Source organism: Artibeus jamaicensis, unplaced genomic scaffold, assembly GCF_021234435.1.
Source record: "Artibeus jamaicensis isolate MK-2021 breed Jamaican fruit bat unplaced genomic scaffold, CSHL_Jam_final scaffold_537, whole genome shotgun sequence".
NCBI classification, from domain to species: domain Eukaryota; kingdom Metazoa; phylum Chordata; class Mammalia; order Chiroptera; family Phyllostomidae; genus Artibeus; species Artibeus jamaicensis.
Genome location: NW_026522047.1, coordinates 33,976,626 through 33,993,042, shown reverse-complemented (window position 1 = coordinate 33,993,042; position 16,417 = coordinate 33,976,626). Strand labels below are relative to the sequence as shown.

The following is a 16,417-nucleotide window of genomic DNA, read 5'->3' as shown; positions in this document are numbered from 1 at the left end:
AGCCCTGACTGGTAAAGCTCAGTGGATTGAGTGCGGGCCTGTGAACCAAAGGATCACAGTTTGATTCCCAGTCAGGGCACATTCCTGGGTTGCAGACCAATTCCCAGCAGGGAATGCACGAGAGGCAACTGTACATTGATATTTCTCTCCCTGTCTCCTTCCCTTCCCCTCTAAAGATAAATAAATAAAATCTTTTAAAAATTGTTCAGTATTCCATTTCTGCTAAGATGCATTGTATACATGTTCCTATATAATAAAATAATTTAAAATAGTTGGGCACAACTCTAAAAATTTGTAGTTCCAACATAGTTTTTGTTTTTTGAGAACTCACCATGGGCCGGGCTCTTGGCTAAGAGCTTCATCCTATTCCCTTGATTAATCCTCACAGCAACCCTATGAATATCATCCCTACGTTACTGTTTGAAGAAACAGGCAGAGGGAGGTTAAAAACTTCAACCCAAGGTTGAAGTCAGTGTGTGGTGACCTTGGGGCCCAGAACCTCTGAGTTCAAAGCCTTCGAGATCTTTCCCACACTGTTTCTCTTTCAGTGTTTGGGGGTGAAGAGAGGAAACCACAAACTGATGTAGTTGGATCCAAACTGATCAGTTTGGATATAAAGCAATTAGAGAACACCCTATGTGGAAAAAGCAGATCTATAAACACACACAGCACAGTGTTTGTGACAGTTTTGAAAAAGTTTTTGAAACAAAGGATATTGATAAATAAGGGTATAGGCATTAAAGCTTGAAGATACACATTTAAAAATATGTATAAACATATTAGACAGCAATTTACAGACCCACTGAAGACTTGCTCTTGGTAATGTTAAATATGGCACTTAAGCAATATGAACCTGAACTTAAGTGTATTGTATATTTCAATGACTTTATATGCTTAGCTGGTACTTGGCCTACTTCAGTGTAAGAGTCTTTTTTAGTATTCAGACTTTACGTAGATGGAAAGATGACATGGCAGAGGGAAAGAGGGATTGATTTTTCCCCTGGGAAAGTGAGCGGGATAAAAAAAAACCTCAGACAGGTTTTTAGTTTGAGAAAAAAAAAACAAATATACCTTCCTATATTTGGTAGAACCAAATATACCTTCCTTTATCCCTTTCTGAAGCACCCCAATCTTTTTCTATTTTCCATGCATTGAATTTCAAAGGTGAATTATAACTGTAGCTGGAACAAATTCAGATTGTCACATGTACTGGGTACAGCTCACAATGAACACATTGTTACAGTATAACCCTTGCTTCTGTAGGGTTTGGGCATAAGTGATCAGAAATTCTCAATCCTGTTTGACCTGAACCACAAACAGAAAGATCTTAAGTCATTCCAATATATTAATCGTGTAAAAAAATAAGTCCAAAGTGTATCAAAATTTTACTGTACAGAATTAATCTCAAAACTAGAAATATCATGGCTACAGAATTAATATAGATATTGGGAAAGAGAAAGTCCTACAGTGAATTTTTTTATTGTAGGTAATTTTTTTGGAAATATAATGTCTTGTTTTCTTAATGAGTTTGTGAAAAAAAACCAAACCATGTAGTATATTTTAGGCTAATTTTAGACAAAATATAATAAATTCAAATGGATCCTCTTACCTTTGTTGATGTTTTTACCAAGGCCCAAATAAATTAGTGTTTCCTATATTGATTAATGTGAATGACTGATAGAAATAAACTTTTGATTTATGTATGTATTTACTCATATTTGTTCACTGATCTTTTAAATAGTGTAATTGAAACACAGCTGATATACAATGAATTGCACACTTTTAAAGTGTACAATTTGGTAAGTTCTGACTTCAGTGTGTATACCCTTGGTTAGCCACCACCATTTTTAAGAAAAAGAACATATTCCCCATCCCAAAACTTTCCTGATTATAATCCCGCCCTCCTGACCCTCCCTTCGTGCCTTTCCGTTAGGCAACTGATGATCGCTATAAATTAATTTACATTTTCTTTATTTTTATATGAATGGAATCTTATAGTATCTACTTTTTCAGGGAGTCTTGTTTCTTATATTTGACATCATTGAAATTCATCAATGTTTTAGCATGTGTTACTAATTCATTCTGTTTTTTAATTGCTGAGTGGTAGTATTCTGTTTTCATGGATAAACCACAGTTTGATTATCCATTCACCTATTGATGAACGTTTGGCTTATCTCCAATTTTGAGATGCTATAAATGTTGTGTATGAATCTTGGTGTGGACATATTCTCTCATTTCTTCTATAAAAATGCCCAGGAGTGGAATGGCTAGATCATATATTTTTAACCTTTAAAGAAACTGGCAAACTGTTTTCCAAAGCATTAGTATCATTTTATATTTTCACCAGCAGTGTTTGAGTTGCAGTTGTTCTGTATCTTCTTCCATAGTTGATGTGGCCAGTCTTTTGAAATTCAGTATTGTAACAGGAATGTAATATTATCTTCTTATGGCTTATTTTTCATTTTCATAATGATTAATACTGTTGAGTATGTTTGTGTCATTTTTCTATTGCTTCATAGTCAGGCTGGCTACAGTTTTATCAATTTTATTGATCTGTTTAAAGAACTAGTTTTTGGTTTCATTGATTTTCCTTTGTTTTTCTGTTTTCTATTTCACTGGTTTCCCTTTGGTTTTATTATTTTAATTCATCTACTTACTTTGTATTTAATTTTCTCTTCCTTTCCTAGTTAGTTAAGTTGGCAGCTGAGATGATTGATTATAGTCTTTACTTTTATTCTAATATAGGTACTTAGTACTATAAATATCCCTTAAATTCTGCTGTAGCAGAATCCCCCCCCACAAAAATGAAATGAAATGAAATGTAAAAATTTACATTTTCATTATGTTCAAAATAATTCCTAATTTCTCTTTTTTGACCTTTGGTTTATACAGAAGTGTAAAATTTAATTTCCAAATATTTGGGCATTTGTTTGAGACCTTTCAGTTATTAATTCTCATTTAATTCCATTGTTGTTAGAGAATATACTTTGTATGACTTGAATCCTTTTATAATTGACTTTTTAATGGCTCAGAATATGGTCTCAGAATATGGTAAATGTTTCATGTGTGTTTGAAAAGAATATGTATTCTGTTGCTGTGGTCTACAAATATTTATTAGGTAAAGTTAGTTGATAGTGTTCAAGTCTTCTACATTCTTATTGATTTTCTGTCTCCTTGTTCCATCAATTATTGAGAGAAGGATTGAAATATATGACTATAATCCTGGATTTGCTTACTTCTTTTTGCTTTTCTATCAGTTTTTTTTTGTTTCATGTATTTTGTAGCTCTGTTAATAAGTGCATAAATATTTAGGATTTTCATATGCTCCTGATAAATTAACCTCATTATCATTCAAAGTACTTTTGTCATCCTTGGTAATATTCTTGGCTCTGACATCTACTTTGTCTTGATATTAATATAGCCACTTCTATGTTCTTTATCTATATTTTATTTTTCTTTCTTTTATTCTCTAATCACTAGCATTTATCTTTTCACTCTAGTTTTTAAACTAATTGTGTGTTTACAGTTAAAGTGGTTTTCTTCTAGGCAGCATATATTTGCACCTCGCTGTTCTACAGCCTTTGCCGTTGCGTTGGTTAGATCACTTGTACTACGCGGTTAGGCATGTGGCCAGCTGTAAATCTACCACTTTTGTTTCCTATTGGTCCTATTTATTGTTTCTTTTTTCTTATTTCTCTGTCTGCTTTTTGATTAACTGAATATTTTTCATGATTCCATTTGGCATTCTTTCTTTTTTTTAATAATTTTATTTATTTATCTTTAGAGGGGAAGGGAAGGAGAGAGGGAGAGAAACATCAATGTATGGTTGCCTTTCATGCGTTCCCTGCTGGGAACTGGCCTGCAGGGAACCGGCCTGCAACCCAGGTATGTGCCCTGATTGGGAATCAAACTGCGATTGTCTGGTTCGCAGGCCTGCACTCAATCCACTGAGCTACACCGGCCAGGGCTGGCATTCTTTCTTGACTTAACAAAAACTCCTTGCTTTGTTATTATAGTGGTTGCTGCAGGGTTTATATCACACATCTTTATTTTTATCACAGTTTACCTTCCAGTGACATTATGCCACTGCATATAGATTATAAGAACTTTATCATACATTTTATTTTGCATGTGCTACAAATCCCGTATTATATTATCTTTTTGTTTAAGTAGTCAATTGTCTTTTTAAAAGATTTAAATAATAACATTTCACATATGTAAAATTACAGTATGAACACCATTTCTTATTTCTTAATTCTTTTATTTAGACACATATTTCTGTCCAGTATTAATTCTCTTCTGCCTACAGAACTTCCTTTAATACAAGTTGTAGTGGGAGTGTGTTGTGAGGGGGGCTTTTATTTTTTGCATATCTGAAAACATCATTTTTGTGTCTACACTTTTAAAAGATACTTTCGTTGGCTATTGCTAAGTTCATAGCTTTTTTTCTTTCATTTGTCTAAATATGTTGTTCACTCTCTTCTCACTTGAGAAATGTGTTGTTATTTTTATTTTTATTTTTTTCTGTAGGTAAAGAGCCTTTACTCCTCTGGCTGTTTTGAAGATCTTCTCTATATTATTGAATTTTGTTAAGCCATGACTTAGCCCAGTTTCTTCTGCTTGTAAGTACTCGAGTTTCTTGGATTTGTAGACAGAGTTTTCATAGAATTTGGACAATTTTTTTACCATTATGTCTTCCAATATTCTTTTTTCTCTTTTCTTTCAGATCCTTCAGAAACTCCAATTACACATTTTGTCCATTTTTAAAATTTACTCTTTGTGTTTCTTTTTGGATAGTTTCTACTGCTCTATCTTCAAATTTACTAATCTTTTTTGCAATGTCCAATCTGCTGATCATCCCATCCAATGACTTTTTCATCTCACACATTATATTTTTACCTTGAGTATTTCATTTTTTAAAAATATTTTACACGTCTGTACTAAACTGAACATATAGTTTTAATGTTCTTGGCTCCTCATTCTTAGTCACTTCTTAGTTTCAATTGATTGAATTACCTACTCATCATGGGCCATATTTTGCTGCTTCTTTGCATACCTGGTAACTTTTTATGGGAGTCTAGAACTTTTAAATTTGGGGGTATTGAACATTTTGGTATTCTTTTAAAGACTTTTGAGCTTTGTTCTGGGATGCAGTTACATTACTTGGAAACAGTCTGACCCTTTCGGCTTTCCTCTTAAGATTTATTAGGTATGACCGAAGCAGTACACAATCTAGGGCAAATTACTCACTACCCATAAGGGAAGATCTGTCTTTTGTGTGTTGAGTTGCAAATCATCAGGTTTTTTAGTTTGGCTTGTGGGGACACCCACTACTCTCAGTCTGCATATGTCTTGTACACATGACTTCTAATTCTCTTGAGTGGTTCTTTTCCCAATCTTGGGTAATTTCTTCAACACATGTGCTCTTATCAGCACTCTGATGAGCATTCAGGGGATACCTTCGCAGATCTTCAAAGCACTCTCTGGGTCGCTCTCTTCTTGTGGTGTTCTGCCCTTGAAACTCTAGTTGTGCAATTGTGCCCAGACTCTCGGCTCCACGTCAACCCAGCCGGGGCCCTACCTACGTTCTTCTTCCTTACACCGCAACCTGGAAACTCCCTCAAGTTTATTCTTGAGAGAGAATTAACTCCAACCACCTCAATTGCTGGTGCGATTGTAGGGCTCGCTTTATTATTTTCCATCTCTCAGGGGTCAGTGTCCTTCATTGCCAGATGGTGAATGTCTTAAAAAGTGCTGTTTCATATATTTTACTTCTTTAGGTGGCAGGGTAAATTTGCCCTGTGTTATTCCATCTTGTTCAGATATGGAAGTCCACAGAACTATCATTATTTTTACTTTAAAACATTTAGAATATTAATTTATTTTGAATGGATAATACATTTACATGTTTATAAAATTCTTGCTTCTCTCTCTATCCCTTGCCACTCTATTTCTCTTGTTACAAATAACCATTTATATTTCTTGGGCATCCTTCCAGATATTTATGCTCACATAAGCAAAAAAACATATATCTTCTTTTTTCCTTTTCTAAACAGATTATTGCCTGCTATACACAGTATCCCTTACTTAATTTTAAAAATTTGCTTTATTTTTTAAAACTACCTAATATATTCTGACAATCATTTATGTTGAAAAGAGCTACCTTGTTCTATTTTTAAACACCTGCCCATTATTCCATTACATGCAGACATATATGTGTATACAATATATGCATATGTGTAATATGTACACATATACATATGTGGATAATGTATACATATATGTGAACATTTAAATTATTTTAAATATTTTGCTATTTTGGAATTCCTACAACAAATAGCTTTGTACAGACATAATTTCCACATGAGTGCAAGTATATCTTTAGGATAAACTCCTAGAAAGTGCTATTCTCAGTTGCTATAAAGAATAAAAGTATGAAATTGATTTACTTTTCCACCTCTGGAAATTAAAAGTTTATTATAAATTGTGTTCTAACCTGAAGCTTTAGTTTATGTTTCATACCAATCCAAGCCCAGTGATTTAGGGCCTGACAAAATAGGAGAAGAATTAAATAAAAGTAGCAAACCTACTGAGAAATTATAAATCTATCATAAAGTATTATGACACTTTGGAAAGTATATTTCAGTCTACAGATGACAACTGCCAGGGACATGTCATTATTATGACAATATTTGGAGAGGAATGGTTTAAAAGTTTCACAGGGTAAATGACTTTAAAAAATCAAAAGGAAGGGGAGTAAAGGGTGGGTTTGACATTCAAGGAAGGTTGTGTACCAAGGCCCTGACTTGGGAAGATTAGTGACAAGAAAGGGAAGCAGGCCAGTCCTGCTGAAGCCGGAGCATGAGGAGGGTACGCACGCGAAGTGCCCAGTGTCGTGTCCTCACTGAAAGTTCCCACTGGCGCATGAAAGAGGCATTGTCAGTGGAACACCACACATCATCAGTACATTAATCACGACTTGTTCTTTCCCTCTGACGGTCACCACCCTTCTCATTTCAAGCACAAAGCAAGCCAGGACATCAGCCTCAGTCATTTTTATAGTGTGGCAAGGAGAAGCTGCTGAAAGACTAATAGAAGGTGTTTCTTCTGTTGTAGGGGAATCTAAGCAGCCTGAAGAGACTGTGCAAGGTGTCTAAGAGGGGAAGGAGAGGAAGCAGTAGACTCCTCAACCAAAGGCTGTGAAGTCTTGAGTGATGGAGGTCCCACCTTGCTCCATGGAGGTGCCCTTGGAGAGGTCAAGTTCTCCTTGTGTAACACCTGAGGAGGCTATGACCCATGCACTGGGATACTTGGCCTTGACAAACTTTACTTTGCATGAAATTGTCATAATTGCTGAATGTGAATAAAGCCAGTGGCTTGGGCAGTGCCCAAGTGATGACAACCACTGTGAACTGACAACTTTGATCAGAATGACAACTCTGATAACTTGGCCTGAGTAGGATTGGGAACCATTGCCCTTCCTGAGAAGAAGGAATTGCCATGAGAAGACAGACTCAATTTCCTACTACTTTGCTGAAGGAGACTCAGAGTTGGATTTAAATTGCTCTGAAGACAATTTAATATTGTGCAATATCATGCACAACTGAGTTAAAATTCCTACCCCGCCACACAAATATGAGTTAACTATTGTGCAGTATTTCACTGAAGTCAAGAGAAGACAAATGACTGTATTTCCTCATACATTAAAGCAAAACATGTTAATGTGTCATGTTATTTTCCCCTCAGAGTAAGTGAAAAAGAGCAGTTTATTATTTTCAGCATGTTCTGCTGCTCTCTGTTTTCTATCTTAAATACAATATTAGGTGCTTGAAACCCTCCCTATTGGTTCTATTTCCCACACTCTCTCATTTATTTATCTTTATATCCCTAGTTTTGTTTTGTTTTTTGCCAAAAATATTCTTGCTGGTTTAGCCTGGGAATGTTAACACACTGTAGACATAGTTCATGTTGGCTCATTATCCATGAAACTTTCGACATATTAATGTACTTTATGAATAATGCTCCTAATGTGACAAATCAAGTTTTGAGTTTTGCTATTAAAAAATACCTGTCATCCTTGAGATGCCTTTTAAAATGAATGTAACCATAAAGCAACATATTCTTATGGAAGATTCTGTATTCTTCAGGCCATAGAAATATAACTTTTGTAATCCTTAATGGAAATCAATTTTTTCTATATTAAGCCTATTGAACTAGGTAATAAATATGCTTTCCTCTTTACTTATGGTAAACTAATTTACTTTTTTTACATCAATTTTTATATTTGAAACTTTGCTGACTTTAATTCACGATGCTATAATGTACAAGAGTACTAGAACCATTCTTTACTTGAAATACTCTTCACGTTCTCATTTGCAAAAGCACTTTTCAAAGAGTATATAGCTGGTTGTCTTTGGCAAATAAGAATGTAGTTTGTAATGCTTGTAGCCTCACCCTGTGATTCTCACAGCATTCTGAGGAGCTACTGATTTTCCTGAGACTCTCTACTGCACATGTTAACTATACTCACCCCCTATATGTGGGGAAAAAAAGTACTGGAGTTAAAAAAAAAATAAAAGCTTTCTCCAGGAGGTTTTTGCCTATTTTCATGCATTTTCAGAGATAAAGTATTATTTCAAATTTTATTGCAGCATATGCATGTGTCCTTTGTAGGTTAGAATAATTTTAAAAATCACACTGTGTGGCCAGTGGAGTCCTTCTGTTGTGGCTGACAATGAGAATGAATATATAGGCGACAACATTCCTGTGGAGAAAAAAGGAACTACTCTCTCAAGGGGAGAGTGCCTATGGATGCCTTGGCCACTCCCTCAAGAGGGGAGCGCTCCTATCCTTGCCTAGACAGGCTTTTATTGTTTTCCTCTGGTCTTACATCAGAGAAAGATTTATTATCTATTACATAGAATATTATTGTCTACATTTTAGGTACAATCAAGGAAATGAAAATATTATGCAGAGGGGAATGGTGATAAGCTGATTAGCTCTGTCCTTGGCAAAATTCACACAGGCTTTGGAAATTACCTTGAAGATAGACAATACACATCTATTGTTTTAGACCAGGGTGATGGAGTTTTAGCAAGAGCAAGCCATAACAGTCTGTATGCATTTTCTAGGCCTGATTCCCACGGGAAAACTCGGTTTGCAGGTCTGGCTCCTCCTGCCCACCACTTCGCTTCTGTAGGTTTTCCATACAGAGCTGAGTCACATTTGCCAAACCAAAACAAACTGGTCTCCTACAACACTGAAAGATAAATATACAAAAATATTTATTTAAAAAATTTACTAACAGTTAAAATTTTGGTACAGAAATCTGAAAGAAACTTCAATTTGGCCTCTTAGAAAATAACTTATCTCTCAATTTTCATTCAGATTAGTGGTATAGGGAGAATTCCAGACACGTGAGTTACAATATGAATTTGATCAGAAGTAAAATGGCACAATTCACTCAGCTCTGCATCAATGTAAGTCAATCAACATAAAGATGAACCACATAATTTTCAATTATGTAACTAGCAATTTTTATTGGGCCATGACTGAACAATTTCAGCTAAAATATAATTAATTAGGATTCAATTGTTGATTAAAATGGTAGTGTACATTAAAACATAATTTTTTTCTAAAAACTTTACTCTTTGAAGTACTAAATAATTACTTAATTAGAATTTTGAAACAGTGGGCTAAGTAGCTACTAATGAAGTCATTTATATTATTTCCTTTCCAAAATAATGCTTTTCTTTTTGGCATAATTTTCTGACTTTTTATTGTGTGATGAGGACTAGGGGGGTCAGGGAGGAATGTGAGCCTCTGTTATGCAAAGAGGTGGTCCCAGGAGGGGCCAAGAAGGAAGGAGGCCCTGGGCAGGGAGAAAGGGGTCCTCTTTGCCACACCAGGATGCGGAGTGGAGGGACCAAGGAGCTATGTTTTATCCTGACTCATCCACTTTGGGACTTTGGCTGTGTAAGAGGAGAAGTGGCCCTGATAACAGACAAACTGAAGAGAACTGGGTAAGGGGAAGAGGTTTAGCCCTGAGGATGCTGGCCTGTGCGTGGGGCCGGCAGAGCCAAGTAAACCAAGGCTTCTGCTCTCTGCTCTCTATGGTCTGAGGAGTCCTACCGGACATGTGACTGGGATCAATGGCTGAGAACAGTGATTTTCAACCTTTTCATCTCATGGCACGCATAAAGTAATTACTAAAATTCTGCAGCACACCAAATACTGTATTTGTTGCTTGTTTAGAAAAAAATAGGCATAGTTTTGATTCATTCCACTGGAAAACTGTTGTTGTGTTGGCTGTTGTCACTTTTTTTTTGGTGACAATCTAAGGGAAAAGAGGTCAGCACTCCTGACTATACCCAGGTATTGCATGTTTAAAAAATTCTTGTTTCACATCTATTGAAAATCATTGTCTTGGCATCATTGATCATTGCAGTTCTCACTTCATCTGCTAGGCTACACCAGACTGTGGAATTTATTTATTTATTTTTTATTTTTGAGAGAGGGACAGGAAGGAAAAGAGTGGAGAGAAGGGAGGTTTTTTAAACAGGAACAAGTGGCAGCAGCAAAAGTCACAATGGAGAGTTTTCTGCTTTTCTTGCTGAGAGGCAAAAGTTACTTGGACTGTATCCTAGAAATGAGGGATTGTTTGGCTTACCAAGTAGAAGAGAGTCTTTAAGTGTAACACAAGGAACAAAGGATCTCACATTTATGAAGTTTAAATATTAAAAGGCGTATGACCTTATGCTAGACTGGAACATTAGTGGTCCCAGTGAATCATGGCTTCTTGCATTCATGCCCTTGTATGCTACATTCCCACATTCATTTCCTCGGCCATGTGACTTGGTTTAGCTAATTCAACAAATGTGGTACAAAAGGAGGCCTAGTCCACTGGGACCTGCACTCTCTCCTATATCTAGATACCTGCTGCCTGTGAAGAAGGCTGGGCTAGCCTGTTGTAAATGCGTGGCCCAGGTGACAAAAAGCACCAGTGATATCAAGTGAGACTATCTTAGACCATCCGGCTCCAGGTGAGCCCCCAGATGACTACTGCCACGTTGTGACCCAGGTATAGGTTGACCATCTGTCTTGTTTTGCCTGAGACTGATGGGTTTCCTAAGAGGCTAGACTTTCTATGGGAAAACTGGACAGTCCCAGGCCAACCAAAGTCAGGTGTCCATCCCCTGAAGAACCATTCAGTAGAGCTTAGTAAATTTCAGAAGCTCAGAATTGTGAGCCAACAAAATGCTTGCTGTTTGAAGCCACTAAATTCTGGGATGGTCTGTTATACACACATGGACAGCTGATAACAGATCTCATTTTGAATCCCAAGCTCTTAAAGAGGATGTATTATAGCAATTTCATCATGTTACTGTTAAGTGATAACGATATTTGATAGAGACAGGATTTTTGTTAGTTTCCTAATTTCTAAGGTCTGACATAAACATTTTTTAGGCTTATTTAAAAAATTATGTTCACTAATAGCCTTGATATATTGCAATGTATAAGTGGTTTTTAGAGGTGCTCAAAATGAAAGGGAAAAAAGGCTTTCCTTTCAAAAATAACTTTATATTTTTCTAGATTTCCAAATGCAAATGTTAGTGTTTAGAAAAGCAATGGTAGAAAAGGAGTCAGGGCCAAGTAGTTATCCAAAAGCAGGTGGCAGGATTATGACTTGCCAGCTTTTTGAATGAAGTCAGGAGAAAAACAAAATGATAAATCATAGTACAAATTTTGGACTACTTTGTGACATGGATTGTAATTTTCTCAGAAACACATGAAATACTATGTAATGGTTTAAAGGGTTTTATAAAATTGCTTATGTTTTTCCTTGCTTACTTCATACTTAGCATAGTGTAGACTACCCTGGGAAAAGGTCATAGAGAGTTGATGGAGGAAGAAATCTTGTGGATGTACAAGTTTTATGGGGCATTAAACCATTTCTACTACAGCCATAAAAATAGTGTGATGGCCTTGGTTTCATATTCCACGGAAGCTGGTGGTTCTGATGTTTCTCAGAATATGGCTGCCTTCATGTCTCTGGGAGTTAGTTCTGTTCTAAAACAAGATGGAACAGAAAACTCTCGATGTCAAGGGCTATGCCACCAACTGTCTCAGTGGATACAGGGAAATGGAAAAAACGTGCTAATTATTCTTTCAGAGTTAGTCTATTATAGTTATGTGACTAACATGTTGCGTCCCTCAACTACTGTTCTGTGGCCAGAATGGTGTGTGTTATGCATGTGTTTGTGTACGTGCAAGTGGAGGACCTACCAAAAATGGGGACCAGGTTCATTGTTTCCAAACACCTTCCCTCACCCCTAATCCTGTGTGAATAGAGCTGGTATTTGCTGCTAAGTGTACCCTTTAAGTAGGTGCATGCTAAACAACATACTGGGAATGCTCATACCCCCCTCCTCAAAATGCAGAATATACCTGACCTCCCCAGTGAAACCTCTTCAAAGGTTTGGGATCATATAAAGTGTAAATGTGACAGCTTACTTTCCTAAATCACTTTCTGTCCATTTTGCTCTTTGAGCAGTAAGAGGGACAGGAAACTTGGCTCAAAGTTTCATTCTAGATTTCCTTTTATATTGCAAAATTCTGTCCCCAGTAAAATCACTCTGTAATTTATATTGAATTCATTCATTTCTAATTTCTAAATGCCTGCATATCAGAATAATGACCATAGTGATCGTTTCAATCGTTAATCCTTTCATTATATAGTCTAAACATTGCAAACTCTTTCTGCCCGAAGGGCCAAATAAAGTTACGTTAACACTAAATAATCAGATTACAATGGTCTTGCAAAAAGTCCTTGGGTCCTTCCGCCTTTATTCTCCTGCCCACAAGAATTTTTCAGTTGTCTAGGCCTCCCTAGGGGTATCGACAGTGTTCTCAGGAGCAAGTTTACTTACGCTTTTCTGGCCCAGCCCATGAAGTCAGCTGGCTGTCGTGCCTGGTGCCAGTCCCCTTCACGAGAAAGCTGTCCCACCAGCCCAGGTCATGCTTTGCTGGTGGTTCCCTTAAATGAGCCCGCCAAAGCAAAGTTGCCTTGGGGCTAGGCCTTGTGCCACGTAACCTGTCCTGCAGGTGAGCTCCAAAGCCACACCACTCATGCTCACAATTTCAGTCTTTTACCAACACAATTCTTTCTGCTTCTGAAACTAACCTCACTCTCCATGGGGCCACCATCCAGCTAACAGTAGGCAGATGCTAATTTATCACCTTGAGATTATATATATTCTCCTCTCTGTGTCCCAGAATCTTCAGCTATTTTCTGAATGTTTATATTCTCCACAAATTCCCGTGTTGAAACCTAACCCTTTCAGTGATGGTGTTAGGATGGAGGGTCTCTGGGAGGTGATTAGATCTCGAGGGCAGAGTCCTCATGAATGAGATTAGTGTCCTTGTAAAAGCAGTTTAAGAAAGCTCCCTTGCCCCTTCAACCATGTGAAAACACGGCAAGAAGACTGAAGTCTGCAGCCCAGGAGAGGGCCTTTCCCAGAGCATTGCCCATGCTCATGCTCTGATTTGGACTCCCAGCCTCCAAAACTCTGAGAAATAAGTTCTGTTGTGTATAAGCCATTCAGTCTATGGGATTTAGTTATAGCAGCCCTGATAGACTAAGACATCTTCCTCTCTTCTTTAGCTTAAAAAAATCTGCCAGCCCTATACTTATTATATTGCCAGCCTGCCTGTACAGTGACTCTCTGAATCCCAGTTTGGGCCCAGAAAAAACATCTTGCTTCTCTTACATACAATACAGGTTAGATTTCATAAAATTGTCAGGATGGAGACTTCGAAGCCTTCCTGTTTTCTGTTATTTGTTCTTCAATGTGACTTTTCCTCCTTCCCCAAATCCCTATTTTGCCACAGATGCACCCTCAGGTTCTCACGCACTGATGATGAGCGCCCATCCCTGATGCTCCTCATCTTGCATCTATTCTAGTCTATCAGGTTCCAGGTTCCCTTACACTCTGCCATCCACCCCTGGAATGACTCTTGTTCAGTGCTCTACCCCTCCTTGTCTAGGCTCTTATCGCTCATGTCAACACCAACAGCAGAAGGAACACAGTCGTACTGTGAAATGGCAGAGCAAACCACTTGTTTCATCAGCAAAGGGGACTGTTCAGAGCTAAAAATCTCAAGTGCATAGTAGGGAGCCTTTCTTCTTGGGTACAAATACAACTTTTCATTCCAGGGATAAATGCTGGCTATTAAAATCCAAGCCTGGATGAAACTGCAGGAAAACTTGTTTTATGCTTCATTTACTTAATAAACATTTGACAATTTCTTCTTGTGAAAACATTACCCCTTTGTCTTGGAAAGGAATGCAAAATATGCTTTTTCTCTTTGGCACTGATTGCAACTCAAAGGCAATTTTTGTCTCATTTCCTAGTATTTTATATCAATCTACAATTGACTGCAAGTGGCATGGATTTTTAATGCCTCTTATTAAACCATTACCTTTTAATAAATTCACACTGAATATCTACCCCCTATTTAATGGCCTTAATTCCTTAAAAAGAAAAATAAGCAAAAGAAAACAGATACTTAGGAAAAGAAATATTAAGAAAAAAGGCTGTTATCATAATTTATTTTTAAAAATGCAGATAAAAGCATTATCTTGTTTTCCCCTCCAGGCCAAGCCTATCCATAAAGAAGTTGTAGAACTTCTTTGGCAGGAGAGAAAAAGAACACCCTCAGTGTGTTCTGCACCTGAATCTATCCCTGCCTCTCGCACATTCTACAGCAGCTTTCAAACACATTGATGGATTCTTAGACCCTTTTATATTTGAGATGCGGAGCCTAGGACCCTGCCCCTGAACCTGGTTGGGATTATGACTAACCCATGGAGAATGGCAAGTTGACCCTTGTTGGCTTCCAGCGTGGTTTGTGAAAAACCACACACTTATCTTGTTCATTGGAATATCTGCTCATGGAGCTCTGAGCTGCCACATGAGAGTCCAGCCAACACTGCCACTCCCAAGGTGGGAGGAAGCACAGGAGGCATAGAGGAGCCATGTGGAGGTGCTCTGATCCCTTTCTTGCTTATGCAAGTTTGGAATGTCCTTTGGTCTTAACAAATACTCTCTTCCTTAACTTCCTAAGTGTGGGGGTGACTTTGCCCGCAATTCCCCTCGTCCGCCATGCGTGAAAGTAACACTACAAAGACATGATCCACTTGGGGAGGAGAGGTGGCCAATTTCTCAGGGGAAAAAGGCCAGGAGCCCCTTCCTCCAGAGGCTTTTATTGGGTTGTGATACACAGGAATATAGGCGGCAAGGATCAATGACATTTCAAAGAAATCTGAGGGCTTTGTCTGAGTCATTGTCTGTCCAGAAAGGGGGTTGCAGAAACTTTGGGAGACATACTCATTTCCTCCTCGGATCCTTATCATATGAATGAAAGCACTCTTAGCAAAGCAGGTTTCACAGGACTTTTAGGAATTCTTTCTTATGCCCGATCACCCCAGATCCCACTTTAGCCGGGCAAGGGGCTGCACCATCTCCCCCATCATAGGTTTTCAGGCTTAAGTGGATTAAAGCCAGGAAGTGCTTCTCCCAGAGGACATGGGGACTCAGGCTATGTCTGAATAGCTGGGGGTGGAGGGTAGGTCCATCACTCCCTCTTTGTTGCAGCCCCCCGAGTCCTTCCATGATGACCTCCCAAGTGATCATGTCTGGCTTAGGTTGCCCCTCTCTGTATGAGGAGTCTTACCTGTCTCTGACTAACCGACCAAGCTTTGGGGGCAGGGGAGGAAGCAGAGGCAGTGTTTGCTACCAGAGACAAGCTTTGTCTCCTTGTGACTTGCATTCCAGAGGTTGATCACTCAGCCTTAGCCATGGGGGGTAGTTACAATTCCCGAAACCAGGCAGAGCGGTTCCCAACACCTAAGTTATTATTATTATTTTTAGAATAGATCTTTAAAGAATTTATGTTCATTTTCTTAAACTAATAATTTAAAAAAATAGCAAAATATAAATTAATTCTTGGCACTAAATCTATGCTACATTATCCATTGCTATGTAACAAAGCACCTCAACATTCAATGATATAAAACATGCAATACTTGGGGGACATACTTACATTACAGTAGTATTTGTTATTTATCCGACTTTAACCAAGCATTCTACATTTCATCTGGCAACCCTAGGATACAGAAGCTCTCTTTTTTATAGTGCCCCTATGTCAATATCAGAAAAGGAATTTGCTTGGCTTTGCTTCTGCCTTTTACAAAGCATGATACGAAATACAGGCCATCTCTGTGGTCAGTGCAGCAGGGCTTGTTACCAGAAGCAGGGAATATGGGAAGACTTTCTGGGCTGCCTCAGCTATTACACACTCTCTAGTATCTCACCCTCCCTTTGAAAACTAGAAGAATAAAGCCACTTAAAACTGT

At 37.8% G+C, this 16,417-nt stretch overlaps 1 protein-coding gene across 1 annotated transcript in view; it reads right to left on the bottom strand.

Annotated features, from left to right (window-relative positions):
- Positions 1-16,417, bottom strand: part of GALNTL6 (polypeptide N-acetylgalactosaminyltransferase like 6) — an 872,151-nt gene that overhangs the window by 90,457 nt on the left and 765,277 nt on the right. The window lies entirely within an intron of this gene.